This window comes from Lolium rigidum, chromosome 2 (assembly GCF_022539505.1).
Source record: "Lolium rigidum isolate FL_2022 chromosome 2, APGP_CSIRO_Lrig_0.1, whole genome shotgun sequence".
In the NCBI taxonomy this organism is placed as follows: Eukaryota; Viridiplantae; Streptophyta; class Magnoliopsida; order Poales; family Poaceae; genus Lolium; species Lolium rigidum.
Window position 1 is genome coordinate 222,198,203 of NC_061509.1, and position 16,989 is coordinate 222,215,191.

The 16,989-nt window shown below is 44.2% G+C and overlaps 1 pseudogene; it reads left to right on the forward strand.

Annotated features, from left to right (window-relative positions):
• Positions 1-1,901: 1,901 nt before the first annotated feature.
• Positions 1,902-5,053, forward strand: LOC124690585 (annotated as a pseudogene).
• Positions 5,054-16,989: the final 11,936 nt, after the last annotated feature.

Below are 16,989 nucleotides of genomic sequence, written 5' to 3' on the forward strand. Positions count from 1 at the left end.
TCCACTTTTTCAGAGAAGTGTACAACGCGTAAATATATTAACTTCCACTTTGGTAGAATTGTACATCCAAAAAAAAACTACATGCGGAGTGAATTTCCTCTTGGAGATGAAGTGAACATATACAAGATAAAACTGTAAATGTTGTAGTTTCCTGAACTTGAGATGCAACCAGATATTCAATGACTACAGATTAAAATTCATAATAACTCTGCCGAGGCTTGTCTCTAAACTTCACACATGCTGGTCTCTTTATGAACTCCATGACTCTATTTGTCTGAACTTCACGACCAACTGTGTGCCACCGAGTAGGTGTCGTGCACCTTTATAAACTAGAGTGGAGAAATCACAGCAATTCATTAACCTATTTTAATCCCTGCAATTTGCAATACGTCGCCCCAAAACAAGCTAAGACAAGTATTAATTGCAGAACTAAGAATCGATGGTTCAGAGGACACGCATGTGAATCAGCGGCTAAACATCGGCGTATTGTAGTTTTACTCCCCGACGGCATGCACATGACTGCCAGGGTATGCATGCGTGGACTTCCCGGCCATGCAAAACGGACTGCCAAGGGAGGCACAATGAACTCCTGTGGTGCTCTACTTGCAGTTAAAGTTGTAGAACAACATCACATTGCAATCTGTAACAAGAATTATTTCTAATTAGCAATTGCTAGCGCTGAAAAATAGTAAAAATGATAGATAAGAGACATCCGGCAATAATGCAAATGGCCATTCATCAGTTCTCAAAATACCATATGCATGGCTATATTAATTGTTTACAAAGAGGGATCAATACCAGACTTGAAAATAGAATAGGAGTAGATGGTACTGCACTGCAAACTCCCCAAAATTACGCAGCAGACAGACGAAGAGGCGCTGTTAACATACCTGAAGATAGAACTGCACATGCTCGCTGTGGAGAGTGACGTGAACTACCGCGACGAGGCATGTGAACTCATGTGGTGGCACTTGTCCCGTGGCGGTTGTGGCTATGCGGGAGAGCCGGAGTTCATGGTGGCGCTGCCAGGAGTACACACATGAACTAGCAGCAGTTATTTTGCATAAAAAAATGGTTGTCTATAGGTAATGAACTGGACTAAAGGAACAAACTCGATTAATTAGGATATTGGCATAGCTACTGAACCATCTAATGTTATTTATGCACCTGTACAATGCATATCTTTCAGCTACCAAAAAAAGGTTGATAAATGCTATAGAAAATTAGCTAACGCATCATTCGTTTCCCGATATTTCAAACATCCTTTTTTTGTCAGGAATCATGAAATGTCAACTCCCACTCTACTTGACAAAAAATCATCCAGAATCAGCGTTTACTGTCTTTCAGAAATTGGAGGTTGCAACATAAAAATACTTCACACTTCATATGTTTCAAATGGTGAATAAATCTAAAAGAAATTTGGTCATTATATATTGTCTTCTAGCATAATAATAGTTTGTAAGAGCGAGCAACTTTGCACATATTACCACCACTTCCAGAATAAATGAGATTTCCACTTTCATCAGCAAATGCTAGTGTGTTGACCTCGGGCTGAAATATAAAATAATTCAGAGTGGAAGCAAGCAAGGATTCTATTATACTGAATTCTTTTTACAATTTCCGAAACAAACTTCAGTTTTTATGCCTAGCGAACTTCATTTTATTTGCATAGTGAACTTCACTTTTAGACCTAATGAACTCACCGTGATCCTTAAGTTTGTTTCATAGATTAATAAAATGAACTTTCTCAATCTATATATAATGCACTTTCATCTATGAAACAAATAATGAACTTTAGTTTGTTTCGTAGATGAATAAAATGAACTTTTACACCTAATGAACTCACTGTGATGCCACGTTACCCTGAGACGGCGACGCTTGCACGAGCACGCCATACAGCGATGGAAGAAGAAGGAACTGCAGCAGTGGCGCCCATGTTGTGTATCATCAACCTCTTGCAGTTCAGAACCCATCCTCATACAGGTTCAGCTGTGGGATGTGGACAGTCAACTCCCAGATAGGCCGCGAGTCCAGCGCTAGTACTGGAAGCGCAAAGTATGCATCGAGAAGCAGCACTGTGCTTAGCATTGGCAAGAAAGAAGATGGATCCAATGCATGGATGCAGTAGTGAAGACGATGCACCTGCACTTCACACATACGAGGAGTGAACTTCTTTAAATCGGAAATTAAACTTCAGAAATTACTATAGTGCGCTGCAATTATCCGAACTTCACCAAACAGGATGCTACTACTCCCAACACATAAGTTAAAAAAAATCTAACACAACTATAAACAACGATAGCAAGAAACAAGATTCTCGAAATCAAAAAGTGAACTTGAAAAAATGATATACCATGGAATATGAAAATTTCCGCAAATTAAGTTGGTTTCTACGGCTGCAACTCGCAAAGTTTGTTTGTACAGAACTTCCTATGTCAACGAAGTGATCGTCCTGAAAAAAATATGAATTTCTCAAGCAGAAGTGAACCTTGCAACCCCAAAAAAATAGTTTTAGCACCTACAACAAGAAAACCTACCGCTGGATAGGCCTCGCGTTGCTATACCAACTCCTTCGGCATGCTCCGCTCGATAACACCAAGATCTAGACGAGTATGCACCACCACACTACTCTTGTCGAATAACTGATCCGCGCCAAACCGTGTGAGGTTAACTCCCAGGATGCTCACAGTGGACTTCCCAGCTCAACACGGTGGTTACTGCAGGGAGGTGCTAGCCAACATGGAGGCACAAGCATAACAACAGATCACAATCTAAGAAAAACTGAAACATCAAACAATTTCTTACTGAACTTCGGACGATGCGTACTCCCCTAAAACATTAAAGTGAGTTTCCCAGTGACACACACATCATAGGAGTACAAAGGAGGTAGCTTACTTGTGACAAAACAACAACAACAAACTGAACCGACCCACGACAAATTGTGAATTGCACAAGTGTCAGATGTGAACTGCATCACAATCACTAGATAGAGATGGCATCCTGATCATGGTAAACCTGCCAATAATTAATAAGCATAGACCAACTTTTTCAACAATGTTGGACTGTAAGTCATTATGATTTTAAAAAGTGCCAATAAAATCCAACTTGCTATGAAGAACTATATAGTCAAAGAACCAAGGCAATACGTGAAATAGGAAAAATGAACTTCTTAAGATATATGAATCTAACTCCACACAAAATAGAAGCGAACATATTAGACAAACTACTGAAAGAAAACATTAACATATCTGAATATTGTAGCTGTGTTGCATCAATCATAAAGGTAAATATTATCATTCACTATACCAAAACAAATAAGTGTAACTACAATATTTGAATTGTCTACTTGCATATATGCAGTCATATCAAATGTCTCAAAAATATAATGAACTCTTCCATCAATAAAACTGAACTTCGAGAAAGAAAAAGACTTTCACAAGGAACTAAATAAACAATTGCACTATCTAAACCCAATGGATGGACTAAATACAAAAGTAGACAGAGATGTAAACTTCGTGAATTTGGAGAAGTGAACTATAAGGATTAGAAGAAGTTAACTGCACGAGTTAAATCCATCATTAGTCATGGAACTTGTCCACTAAAATTAGTTTTGTCACTGTACAATGCGAATACGAATTTACGGTCACTAAATACGCATCAGAGCTTCACTCACGGTCACCGCTCGTGCCGTAGCATTGTATTGGCTGATGTGGCGCCGAGCGAGACCCACTGCCAGGTCCAGTTGTTTTGCAAAAATACCCCTCAAGTTGCCCTCGTCATCCCCGTGCTCCCGTTCTCTACAACCTTGTCATCTCCAACCCGCTGGAGTTGCCCTCGCTCACCGTCCAGTGCGTCCCGCCGAAGTCCCATGTCGCCGCCCCCTCCCACCAGCTCGTCCTTGGCGCCCACGCCGACGACGCCACCATCCATCTTATGCATGTGGACGCCGTCCTCCTGCTTCCTCCACGCCTGGCCGCGGCGGCCGCGCCGAGGATGGTGCCGTCCCGGCCCCCTCCGTGTCCATCTTCCGGCCAGCGCCGTACCAGGGCGAGTTCAACTGCGCCCGGCCCATGCCGCAGCAACCGTATATTGTGGGCACAAAGACTTGCGTCGGTGAGGTGCACGTGTACCACCTTGCCAACAACGGCCAGAAGGCAGGCGCCGATGTCATGCTCAGGGGCCATGATGCCGAGGTGTATGGGCTGGCGTGGAGTTCTTTGACCGAGGGGTGGCTGCTGAGTGGGTCGTATGACAAGAAGAACTGCCTGTGGATTCTCGCTTACGGTAGTGGAGTGCCTGTTCTGGATGCACAACAGGTGTTTGAGGTAATGTCCTACCAGATGCTTCTGCACAGTTTCTCAATTTCCATGTATCTCTTTTTTTTTTATCTATGATTGCATTGTGTGGGCTAGATTAGCAATCTTTGAATATTACTCAACTACGATGCTAGCAACTATGTTTGAAGCAAAAGTAATTAACACTTATGTTTCTGTCTTCAGACAGCCTGCTTATAATGAAACATAGCCAAATGCCCCTGAAATGATGAGCTCTCAGCCATGTCACCACTTCATTCACTGTTTTATTCACTATTTAAACTGGAATATGATTTTTTTGGTAATATTTGTAGACACTTACTGAGTCGACTACCTGGCTTTTAAAAAGTGTAGGCTGGTGAGTATTGTATCATTTGCCTAGCATGCTAATATTCTATATATAGTGATACTATTTTAACAATCCTTCAACATGTTGTGTAAAAAACATACTTCTCTAACATGACCTCTAACAGAAACGTGGCTTCTGTTTGTATTCAGATTTCAGAGTGTACATATCCTAAGTTTATGATTTTGCAGGCTCACAAGAATTTGGTTGAAGATGTTGCTTGGCACCTGCAAGATGACAACCTATTTGGATATGTTTGTGAGCTAAATGTTTATCTGTGTTAAATTTGGTTGGCACCTGAAAGAATTTGGTTGAACAATCTGTAGTTGCACAGCAAAAGGAAGTAAGAATGCCTGATTGGAGTGTTGCTGAGCTAAATGTTTATCTGTGTTGAGAGGCAGCTGAAGCGCTATAGTTAGTTCTATCTTCCTCCTCTCCTCCGGGGCGGCGCTGTGACGCAGCGGACCGGAGCGGGGGGGGGGTGGAGCCACAAGCCACGGCGGCACGCTGAGCTCCGCTAGCGACCAAGGCCGGGCGAGGCTAGGGTTAGCCGTGGGGGCACAAGAAGGTGCAGGGCGGTGCCGAGATGTAGGGGAAACGAAGGAGGGGGTTGAGGCGAAGCCTCGCCGGAGTACGGCGGCGCCGGGACCGGTCGGCATCGACCGGGGCAGCAGCATGCGGAGGCGCGGGCGCATCGCCAAGAGGGAATCTCTCTCGAGAGGATGGCAGTTTTGCAAAAATGCCCTATTCTAGCTGGGTATTCTTTTCTCCCTGTTAAGTTAGCTGACGTGGGTCCTGCAGCTCGCCATGTCATCAAATACGACACCAAGTCGCGAGCGGTGACCGTGTGTGAAGCTCTAGCTCGTATTCAGTGACCGTAAATTGGTATTTCCGTTGTACAATGGCCAAACTGAATTTGCTCAACAAGTTCGATGACTACTGATGAATTTAACTCTTAACTTCACCCATACTGCTCTCTGCTCTCGCCCTGGCAATGCTCCTGAGAGAACATCGTTGGCATTCTGTAGGCTCTCAAGTAATGCGCAAAAGCTAACTAACTTCCTGCCAACAGAGAATGAACTTTCAGAGAGAAAAAGGCGAACTTCCTGAAAAATAAACTTGTAGAGTTAACGTGTTGTCAGACATGCATCAACATATAAATGAGTAATTGAACTCCTAGGCGAGAAAAAAAAAACTTCAATCTGCCATTCTTTCTATCCATAGAAAACAAAAATGGAAATAAAAAAGGCAAATTGAAAAGCCTTATGTCCCATATTCAAAATATGTAATCGACATTCAGTACCCGTTTTCATAACCATATATTAGTACCACTAATGCATTGTATCGTGCACTATCTACACGTCCATGATTTGTTAACCATTCTCACTTTGTGTGGCAGTGCACTTGGTGGCGATATGGAAGGTCAGAGGCGGCAAAGTACTAGCAAAGTCCGGAGCAGATGAAAATGAAATGAACTTCAGCGCATTAAAAATTGAACTTCCCAATCGCTCAAAGTTAACAACAACAATAGCAACTTGGCTCAAACAAAACGATGCAGACTACAACTTGGGGAAGACCTTCCCGCTGTAGCAGAGAACACAAAATACAGCAATGTATTGAGGAATTTTGCTAATCAAATTTACCTGGAATTTCTTCACCTTCCAACTGCAGAAAATACAGAAGTGTATTGTGGAATTTTGCTAATCAAATTTACGTGAATGTTCTTCACCTTCCAACTATAGAAAAATAAGAGAATAATTTTCACTACCTTCCTTTGAGAGGAATACAAATTTCATGTCATAGATATCTTTCTGGAAGTACAAACTTCTGTAAACATGGAAGTGAAGTTGTCATGGGGCAATCTGATAATCTCCAACTCCCAAAACCAAAAGATAATCATGAAACAAATTTCTTTCAGCAAACGCACAATATGAAATGAACTTTTGCTAGCAATAGAATTGAACTTCCGTAAAGAAGCAAGCACACTTTCAAAAATGAAAGAATAAGCATTTGAATAAAATATGAGTTTCGGGCAACTCTTTTACGCAGTTTGGTAAAAATGAACTTTACTACTCTCTCCGTCTATAAAAACATGTCTTAATTTTGGACAAACTTGGATGTATCTAGATACTAAAATTGGTCTAAATACATTCAAATTTTGACAAAGTTAAGACATCCTTTTATAGGCAGAGGGAGTAAATAAAATGAACTTCGTGATGTTATTAAATTGAACTTCCTGATAGTTTCTCCCACAGTAAATAAAAAATATAGACAAAGATAGCTTATCATCTAGAGCTTGTTGTAATGATCTACAAAAATGATGGAATAGCATAGATTAGATTTAGGGTTACCCTCTCACAGCAATATTCTTATGATAGTTGAGTCACAAGATATATTTATGTTTCAGCACATGACAAAAACACGTGAAGTTTACGTCATATATGAAGTGAATTTACCTCATAAAATAGTGAACTTCGGAACCACACTCTTCTATTGCATTTTGAGATGCACTTGTACTGAATTCCCCACGGATAGGAAGTGAACTCCAGACAAGAAAAGAACAGTCTTCCAATTTTTGTGTGTTTTTTAATCATCATGAACAACATCGTCTCTCGCCGAAGAACCGGGTGGCGCACTAGTACTTGGCTCAAAAGAGGACGCCATAGCCTTAGAAATAATCATAGTGCAAGAGACCACCATGACGCTTGTCTCTGCACGAAGAAATTCGCAGAAGTGAGAGGGGAAAGTTCACATCAAGATAATGCACATTTTAACATCACGACTCACATGTCTCAAAAATACACACAATCTGTAGAAAGTGTTTTCCAGATGGCCATGTATGATTCATGACTACCAAAACAGATCAAACGAAAATCAAGCCTATAAGTTCATCATATATAGGAAATAGCATAGGTCATTGTTGGAAGTGCATACCAAATGCAAAGGGTCTTCATTTTCATATACTCCTGTTTCTGTAAAATGCCAAACTTGATTGCCATCAGGAGCCTCAAAGGTCCTGCTGTACAAAACATAGAGTTTATTATCTAGAGCTCATTGTAGTGACCTACAAAAACAATGGAATTGCATAAAGGCTAGATACATCGTTACAAACGCAGAGCAACATTGTTATAGGAGTTCATCCACAAGATATATATGAACTTCAACACATGATGTGAACAAGTGAGCTTCCCCTCATAGAAGAACTGAACTTTTTGCAAATAAAAAGGTGAACCTCCGACCCACAGTGTTTTAAATTAACTGCAATTGCCATGTACTTGTACCGAACTCCGTGGTGGGAATGAAGTGAACTTCAGACAACAAACATACATCAAAGCAACTAAATGAATGACACAAGTTGGTCATAGAATCATGTAACAAGCAAGTTTGTAATGATAGCAAACAGAGAAGGAAATTCCAAACAAAAAACTTATCTAGAGAAAAGTGAACTCCCCCAGGCATTTGGAGTGAACTCACCGACCAAAAAGAACAAAAATCCACCTCACGAATTTCCCTATTAATAAGAGTGATTTTTTTCCGGATGCAAAAAAGTACACCGCTAAGATTGCACTTATGTACCTCGCTCACAAGGTATATAAAGGTCACGAAGGTGAGCAGGATACTTCAGATACATACAAACCAAATGTCAATTTTTCCGTAGTGAACGTTTTACAACGAACTGGCATAGTTTGAGTTGTGAACTTCAATTTTTAAGAATGAAACTAACTTTGTACATGATTGAAATAAATTTTAATGAATCAATAACCTGAACTTTCCTGGAAAAGTGGATTTTACGTAGAATTAAAGAAACAAATGCACTGAAGGCCTAAAATAAACAAGTGTACCAATTGAATTTTTTTGACAGGAACGTGACCTCCCTGGGCCTAACCGATCTCCTCGATATTGTCAGAAACTACTCCTTACTGAAATGAAATAAACTAAGAATCAAAAAAGTGTTGACACAGATATTGTGAACTCTGCAGACAAACAATGCATACTCCCATGTGGGAAAAAGTTAACTTCTCATACCCTCCTCGGACGATTTGAACTTTCCGACCAAAAATTGTGAAATTTCCACTCAGCGATTGAATTTTTAGCATTGAAAGTTCAATAACATGATTTTTCAGCGACACAACTAAGATACACATGTACTTCCCATTTTCCACATCAGGGAAAAATGTGTAGTCCAATTTAATCTGAACTCTCAAAATATTCTCATACGCTCAAGTATTAATTCATATCCATTCTCATCCTAGTCAATCTGGCAATGCAAAGCATAAGAATGGCCACATGATGGTCACTTGCACACATATTTCATTCATCAGTTTACCACCAGACTAGAATAGTGCATCATAATCAATCAGATTGAAACCCATTTCATATCTCATAATGTTTCAGTAATTGGTTATTAACGAATCAATTCAATAATTGCTAGCTATCTATGAAACAAAAAAAGGGATTGTGATGAGAATGATGTACATACAGAGGAAGTTTGAGCAGACACCATTAACGACCACCCCCGGGTTGTTGGTATATACGAGCCTCTTGCTGCAGAGCATACCATCTTGGCGTCCCCAAAGCCCCCAAGCGGCCTGCTGGCGATGGAGTAAACTTCACAAGTTCTTGTCTACTTTTGTTGCTGGTAAGAGGAATAGGGAGGGGCGGCACTGCTGCTCACCAACACCTGCAGTGCACACCGCACCAGACTACCTGGGAATGAGTCGGTGGACTCCACGACACCGCGCTGGAGTGTCGATGGAGATGCAGGGCAGGAGATAGTGGGCATCTGGCGCCGTTAGTCGTAGATGGTCTGAGATGCAGGGTAGGGGGTCGAGCGTCCCCTATTGTCATGGGCATATCCTTCGGGTACTCATTATTAGTATACCTGGCTCGGTCCAATATGGAGAAGACCCAAGAAGACCCGGAGAAGTAGTCTACTAGGACTTTTGTAAAACCCTAAGCTGGTTGCATATATAAAGCTAGCCAGGGTACCCGTAGAGAGGGGGGAAGAGATAGAGAACATAGGTCCGCTTACGGCGGCACCCTGTAAACATTCATATGATCATATACTATATTGCTAGCAGCACGTAGGGATCCTCCACTGAGGGGACCCGAAGCTGGGTATATCGTGTGCCCAATCTCGCCCCCGAAATCTCCATCGTTGCTCTTCCCGAAACCCAAATCTACAATACGTATGCATTGGCGAGGTGATCCCTCGTTGATTGGCGCCGTCTGTGGGAATCGCGACGACTGGATTTTGTCATCCGAGCGAGATTCTTCATTATCAACCATGTTTAGATCGCATCTGGCAATTTCGTCCGTTTCTTCGGAAGGATTGGCTTCATCAACAATGCCTTCTCCATGGGATCTCACCAAAGTTCGTCGGATAGTCTGGCTGCAGAATCAGAGGACCTCGCTCCCCGCATCGGGAGGCCACGCTAATCGGTACAACGAGCACAAGCTCGTCGTAAAGGACTACAACGAGCAGAAGCTGAAAAGATGGGATCGGCACCACATGGCCGCATGAAGCAGCAGCAGACATTGTGGAACCATCGGATCAAGTCCCAATGACGCTCCATCTGAAGATGGGATTTTTTTTCATGTCTCTCTGTTGTCCCTCCTTTCGATTATCGTATAAATCTGCTAGTATTATTTAACTTGGATCTAATCTCCATAAAACGTGCATGATTATTTTGTTTGTATATTGGAACAATGGAATCATGGGGGCAAGCTTGAATATGAGGAGGACCGTGTTGATCGCCGACGATCCTAGTACCGGACTACGCGGCAACACCACTGTTCCCAGTCTTCGCCGTTGCGACCGGCTCGCTTCACGCGACCAATCAAGTGCTGAAAAATTAAAGCTATGAATACGAGATTATCAGTTACGGGGAACAAGTTTACGGACGCACCTGGCAACTTGCTGACCTCGGCAAGGCAAAGATTTCAACGGGTGTAGAAGATATGCACGGCGGGACGATCCTCATAATGGACTACTCGACGTACATCTGCCACGTCGACTCGCTATCGCGAATTCGCTATGCGACATAAAGATTACCAGGTGCTATATTTCCAGTTAACAAAATTTATTTCATGAATATTTTTCCGCTCGTACTATTATTTGCGCGTACTTTTTTGCGCTGTAATATAACTGCAGATCAGAAATAAAGCTTCGACTACTTTGCTGTATCGACCCCGTTCGCCATCACGCGTTCGCCGTCGCGCACTCGACATCGTGCCCTTGTCATGCTCGGGGGCTCGCCCGCCGTTAACCCGACAACGTGCACTCGCATCGCCCGGGGCTCGCCCGCCACGAACTCGACGATTCTCTCCTCCATGCCGACTACTTCCACCATGTCAAATATTTTCGGCTAAACGCCGCACGGCTCCGCTGCATCAAGTGCTTCCGCTTTGTCGACTCCGTATGCCGGATGACCTAATCCCACGTCGACTCCGTCGCATCCAACAATAAAGCTAAGTGTTCCTCTTTCAAGAGTTAATTATTTATTTACTTCCGCCACACCCGATACTCGGGATGCGCCATTACATCATTTATGCAAATATATTCGATTACTCGGTGAATTTATTTTCTTCGGCTTAGAGGATTTATCTTCTTTGGCTTTGGAGATATCTTCCTGGCTCAGTGGATTTATTTTCTTCAACTTAGTGGATTTATCTTCTTCGGCTCAGTGGATTTATCTTCTTCGGCTTACTGGATTTGTCTTCGTCGGATTCATCTTATAAGGTTATAATTGGTTTCCTCTAATATAATATTACCCGACGTATTTTCGGGTCAGTGGATTTATCATCTATAGTTATTACTGGACTTATTTTCTTTGGGTCAGTGAGTTTATTTTATTCGGATTCATCTATATGGATATTATTGGTTTGCTCTTATACAATACTACCCGACGCGTTTCCGGCTCAACGGATTCATCTTCTATGGTTATTACTGAATTTATTTTCTTTGAGTCAATGGATTCATCCTCTAAGATAGCAGCGGATTCATCTTCAATATATGCTTCATATTTAGTGGCGTAATCTTCAATATGGATTTATCTCAAATACTTCATCTTGGATTCATCTTCAATGCTTTATCTCTCATGGTGTAATCTTCAATGACTTAATATTCAAATGGCTTCAGCTTCAATGGGGTAGAAAATTTCATCGACTTCTCTATCCAGGCGTATGTGGTTATGATTCTCTAGGCGAAACAAAAAACATGTCACATATCCATGGAGCAAACACTCGGGGCTCGTCAACGACTTCGCCCCTGAGCATAGCTACAACATAATATTCCAGGCGACCACTACTTCGGCATAATGTTTTCAGCAACGCTCGGGAGCTCGACAACGACTTCGCCCCGGGTCACAACTGTGACACGGCGTCTAAGAAACAATGATGATGTCAGCCCAGCAACGCTCAGGGGCTCGGCTATTTCTTCATCAACAATTTGGCGCCATCTATTTTCGCTATTTGGTGGTTTCTACTTCGGCTCGAATTCTTCGCTGCACTCGAAGGCTTCATCGACTTAGCTTCACGACATATCTCCGTTAACTCCGTCGTACCTAATAAGCTAAGTATTACCTTTAATTTACACAAAGTTGATTATCATTTACTTTCGACACACCCGAGACTCGGGGGCTGCGCTCTATAGATTCACTCTACATCTCAGGTCAACAAAAGAAGAACCGCGCCTAGAAAAATCTACCTCAAAGAAGAACTCGATAAAAAAATTCTGCAAGGAACCCGAAGAAATTTTCTCCAAGGAGGAACCCGAAGAAATTTTCTCCAAAGAGGAACCCGAAGAAATTTTCTCCAAGGAGGAACCCGAAGAAATTTTCTCCAAAGAGGAACCCGACGAAATGTTCTCCAAGGAGAAAACCAACGAAATTTTATCCAAAGAGGAACTCGACGAAATGTGCTTCAAGAGGGCCTCGACGAAATTTTCTTCAAGGAGGACTCGACAAAATTTCTTCAAGATAGAACCCGACGAAATTTTTTTCAAGAGAGAACCCGACGAAATTTTCTTCCAGGAGGAACTCGAGAAAATTTCTTCAAGAAATAACCCGAAGAAATTTTCTTCAAGAGAGAACCCGAAGAAATTTTCTTCAAGGAGGAACTCGACGAAATTTTCTTCAAGCAGGAACCAAAAAAAAGGTGGAAAATCTTTGAGTCCATTGACTCGTCATTTGTTCCGATGAAGAGCATCGGCGATGTACCAGATGACAATATAGAAGAATCCAATATATTCGGCTATCCCATCACGCCGCGAAAAATATAGAAGAGCCCGAATAATGGGTCATTACATCAGCCGAACAAGGCGCTAGACAACATATTCTTGGAGTGCGTCCGCCGCGGTAAAAACTCTGAATGCCGTGATTCGTAAAAAGGTCACGAAGGTAAGACCCCAGGATCCGTCCTGTGTGGCGTGGCATCGCACCCGAATGCACTCTTCCACTTTATCCACATCAACATATGTGAAGAAAAATCCCAGCGAACGCGCTGTGGACCTGATAATTTTACTGGAATTCAGTTTCGGTAAGTCCTAAATCGGCACGTTCTGAATTACGCCAGTATCCCGAATTCGTGTCTGGGGGACGCGAGTTTGAAGTAGGTTTATCTGGATTTGCCACTAGAACAATTAACTGGTACCTAATCCGTCAGATGTACCAGCCGCAGTTACCAATATCCCTGTACAATATATTTATCGAAGAAAGTATATCGTCTCCTTAGACTTGAAGAATGGGAAAAAGAGAAAAAGCGCGGAAATTTCATTTGATTCTATAAATATATAAAGGTTTGTAGACTCAACTCGATTCTGCGACTCGAGTGGATCCTACTCCCATCGGGAGCACATGGATTTCATTAAGTTCTCCAGCAGGAGTCGATAAAAAGAGGGGTTGCGCCCAGAAATATAGTCAAGTTCTTCATCGAGTAGTACAACTTGAGTCTATGCCTAGGTGCAAGCACCTGCACATAGACTCGGGGGCTACTCCCATCGGGAGCGCTGGCCGCACACCCGATAGAAAATAACTTCGAGAATCATCGACATCATCTACGGTACACGTGATCTACGATATTGACATGATATATTTCCGGATCAATGGCTTCGCCTTGTATTTCTTCGACTTCGGAGATACTTATGATTGGAGTCTCTACACAAGTCTTCGACTTCCGTAGACACTCGGGGGCTACTGTCATGGGCATACCGTTCGGGTACCCATTATTACTATACCTGGCTCGGCCCAATATGGAGAAGGCCCAAAAAGGCAACCCAGAGAAGTAGTCGACTAGGACTCTCGTAAAACCCTAGGTTGGTTGCATATATAAAGCTAGCCTGGGCACCCGTAGAGAGGGGGAGAAGAGATAGAGAACATAGCTCCGCTTACGGGGGTACCCTGTAAACATACATATGATCATATACTAGATTGCTGGCAACACGTAGGGATCCTCCACCAAGGGGACCTGAAGCTGGGTATTTTGTGTGCCTAATCTCGCTCCCGGAATCTCCATCGTTGCTCTTCCCGAAATCCAAGTCTACAATACGTAGGCATTGGCGAGGTGATCCCTCGTCACCTATGGTAGCCAATCGCGCAACAGGAGAAGAAAGTGGCGCATCCGACCTACGCGCGTGAGGTGGTGGGGCGGCGGTGGAGGATGGGCTCGGGGCAGATGGTTGGGGGTGGCGGCAACCGTGGGCGCGTCAGGTGGTGTGGGCGGCAGTGTCCGTGGGTGTGGCAGGTGGTAGGGCGGCGGCGGCAGTGGGTGCGGGCGGTGAACGGCCCCGGGTAGTACCCCTAATAGATTTGTTTGTTCTTTTTCTTCTGTGCATCATCATGAAATCATGCATCATATCATCCATGTTTTACAAAATAAAACTATTATTTTTATAAACCAAATTATTTTGTATTTCCTTCTCATATGTTTTTATAATAAACCTCCCCTTCTCCATTCTTTTAGCAAAACCCTAAAATAAAACTATTTATATTTTGTTATAAAACCTTTGGCTCCTATTTTGTCTTATCTCCAACATGTATTCAAAATTCAACTCTTGTTGGTGTTGGTTCAAATCATTTTGCTAAACATGTTTCTAAAATAAAACAAAGGGGAAAAGATTTTTTTTTGAAACAAAACCCTAACCTAACATGGGCTACTCTCTTCCCCTCTGGCCCATCTTCCCTCTCTTCTCCCGAATCAGTCCACCCCGGTGGCCCATCTCACCTTCTCCTGTAGCCCATCTCTCTGCTGGCCCAAGATCGGCCCGACCACCTTTCCCACCGAATCGGTATCTGGCGTTGTCGTCTTCCTTGTGTGCTCACGAAGGAGGCGTGCCCTTCGTCCCTATCAACGTCACCGCACCACGCCACCACCGCATCTCCACCACACACCTCCCTTTTAATCCCTGCTTGAGGCCCTGGAAACCCAAGCGCCCTCCTCTTCTTCCCCTCTCCCGCCGCCACCTTCCACTCCCTCTTTTTCTTCCTCTGTGAACAACACCGCACGCTGTCGCACGGCCTCGCCGTCACCCCGATGTTACAAACCACCGCGAGCCAAACCGTGGCCACGTTGAGGTTAGCCTCTTCATCATGTACGTTGTGGCTGGAGGAATCAACCCGGGAGGGCTCAACCGCGACAAAATCGTCGATGCCATCATCTCCGGCCACCGGCAAAATTCACCGACTCCGGCGCCACCAGTCCTCCTCGGGCAAGCTTGACCACTCCTTCGAGTTCCTGGTACCTAGCTCTACCTCTGACGTGGGAATTACCCTTCGGGTAACCAAAGTTGCCCTACCCTGTATTCCCTAGTTGGAGGCCCATGAAGGCACTCGACGGCAAGATGGGCCACTAGGACAGTGCAACGGAAGATTCCTTGAAGTACAAGACGCGGAAGGAGCCGAACAAGGAAAGTCCAGAGATAGATCTACTGTAAACCTAGTCGTACCCGATTAAGCCTCTTGAGACCTGGCCTCCTATATAAAGGCCAGGAGAGGGGCTGTCGAGGGACACAATCAGTCTTAGCGATCTTAGCCAGCAGAAGCTTAAAGCTAGGTCACCTTAGCGCTTAGCCATCTCGACGAGATCTCAGCCGAACTATTCGGCACCCCATTGTAACCCATTATCATCATAATCAAGAACGGACAGTGCAGGACGTAAGGGTTTTACCTCATCGAGGGCCCCGAACCCGGGTAAATCGCTCTCCCCGCTTGTCTGTGAACCGATGTCTCGTGTCAGCTTGCAGGATTCCATCAACCCTAAGCCCCTATCGGAGGGCATTGCCGAGGAGCACCCTCGACAATTGGCGCCGTCTGTGGGAAACTTGTCGGCACAAGATCAGTCATCGGCAGATCCAATCATGACACCGGCGACTTCGCCAGCAACTTCATCAGCGACTCCATCGACACCGTCCTCACCGAACCTGCGAAGCCCGATTCGGTTCGGCTCCTACGAGTTCACCCCGCATAGCGATTCCTCCCGCTCAAACTTCTCAGATCTACAAGGAAACATGGAGATGACCTTCGGCAGCATCCACTACAACGTCAACGCGGAGGGAATCCTTCGACTGCTGGAATCGCCCACTTCCAGATCGACGAGTCCAAGCCCGTCATCATCACTCGACCTTTCGGCTGGTCTGACCGGCTCGACAAGTTCACCCGCGCCCTCGACTCCTCGTTCCGTGTCCTCCATGTCGGTAGGATCCGACGATCCCACATCTTCGGAGTTAACCTCGTACTACTGCTTGAACTGCGACACCAGGCACGGGCTGGGATCGAGCGACACGCCGTTCATCTGCAACGCCCAATATTCGTCAGGAGAGGACAGTATCGACAACATCATCCAAGGAACCACCCGAAGAACGGCACATCATCAGGTTTATGTCGCCAATAACACAGGAAATACAAGGCACAGAGGAAACGGAGACCACACTCCTCGTTCCAGTAGATGAGCGAGTTTCGAAAACAGCGCCAGCAACCACGACAGTGACTACACCATCGCAGACGAGGAGTGGGCAGCCGCCAGAGCAGCAGTACTCAACAACACACCGCTCCCCGCAGAAACCTCAGTCGGAACCCTCAATGCTTATCGCTCTATACTAGAGAAAAACCGGGAGCATCTGTCGAAGGAACAAGCCACCCTCGAGAGACGCCTATCTGCCGCAGATCGATCCAGTGAACGACGAAGAGGCTCGCAGGCGAGCGCTTCTCGAAATACTCAAGGGGCAGGCAAGCACCGGTCGAGGCTATCCAGGCTTTCGGAAGATGACGCTAGAGAAATCACGTCGAACCTAACCAAGTCCTTTATGACTACGGACACCGCATGCATGCCACGGCC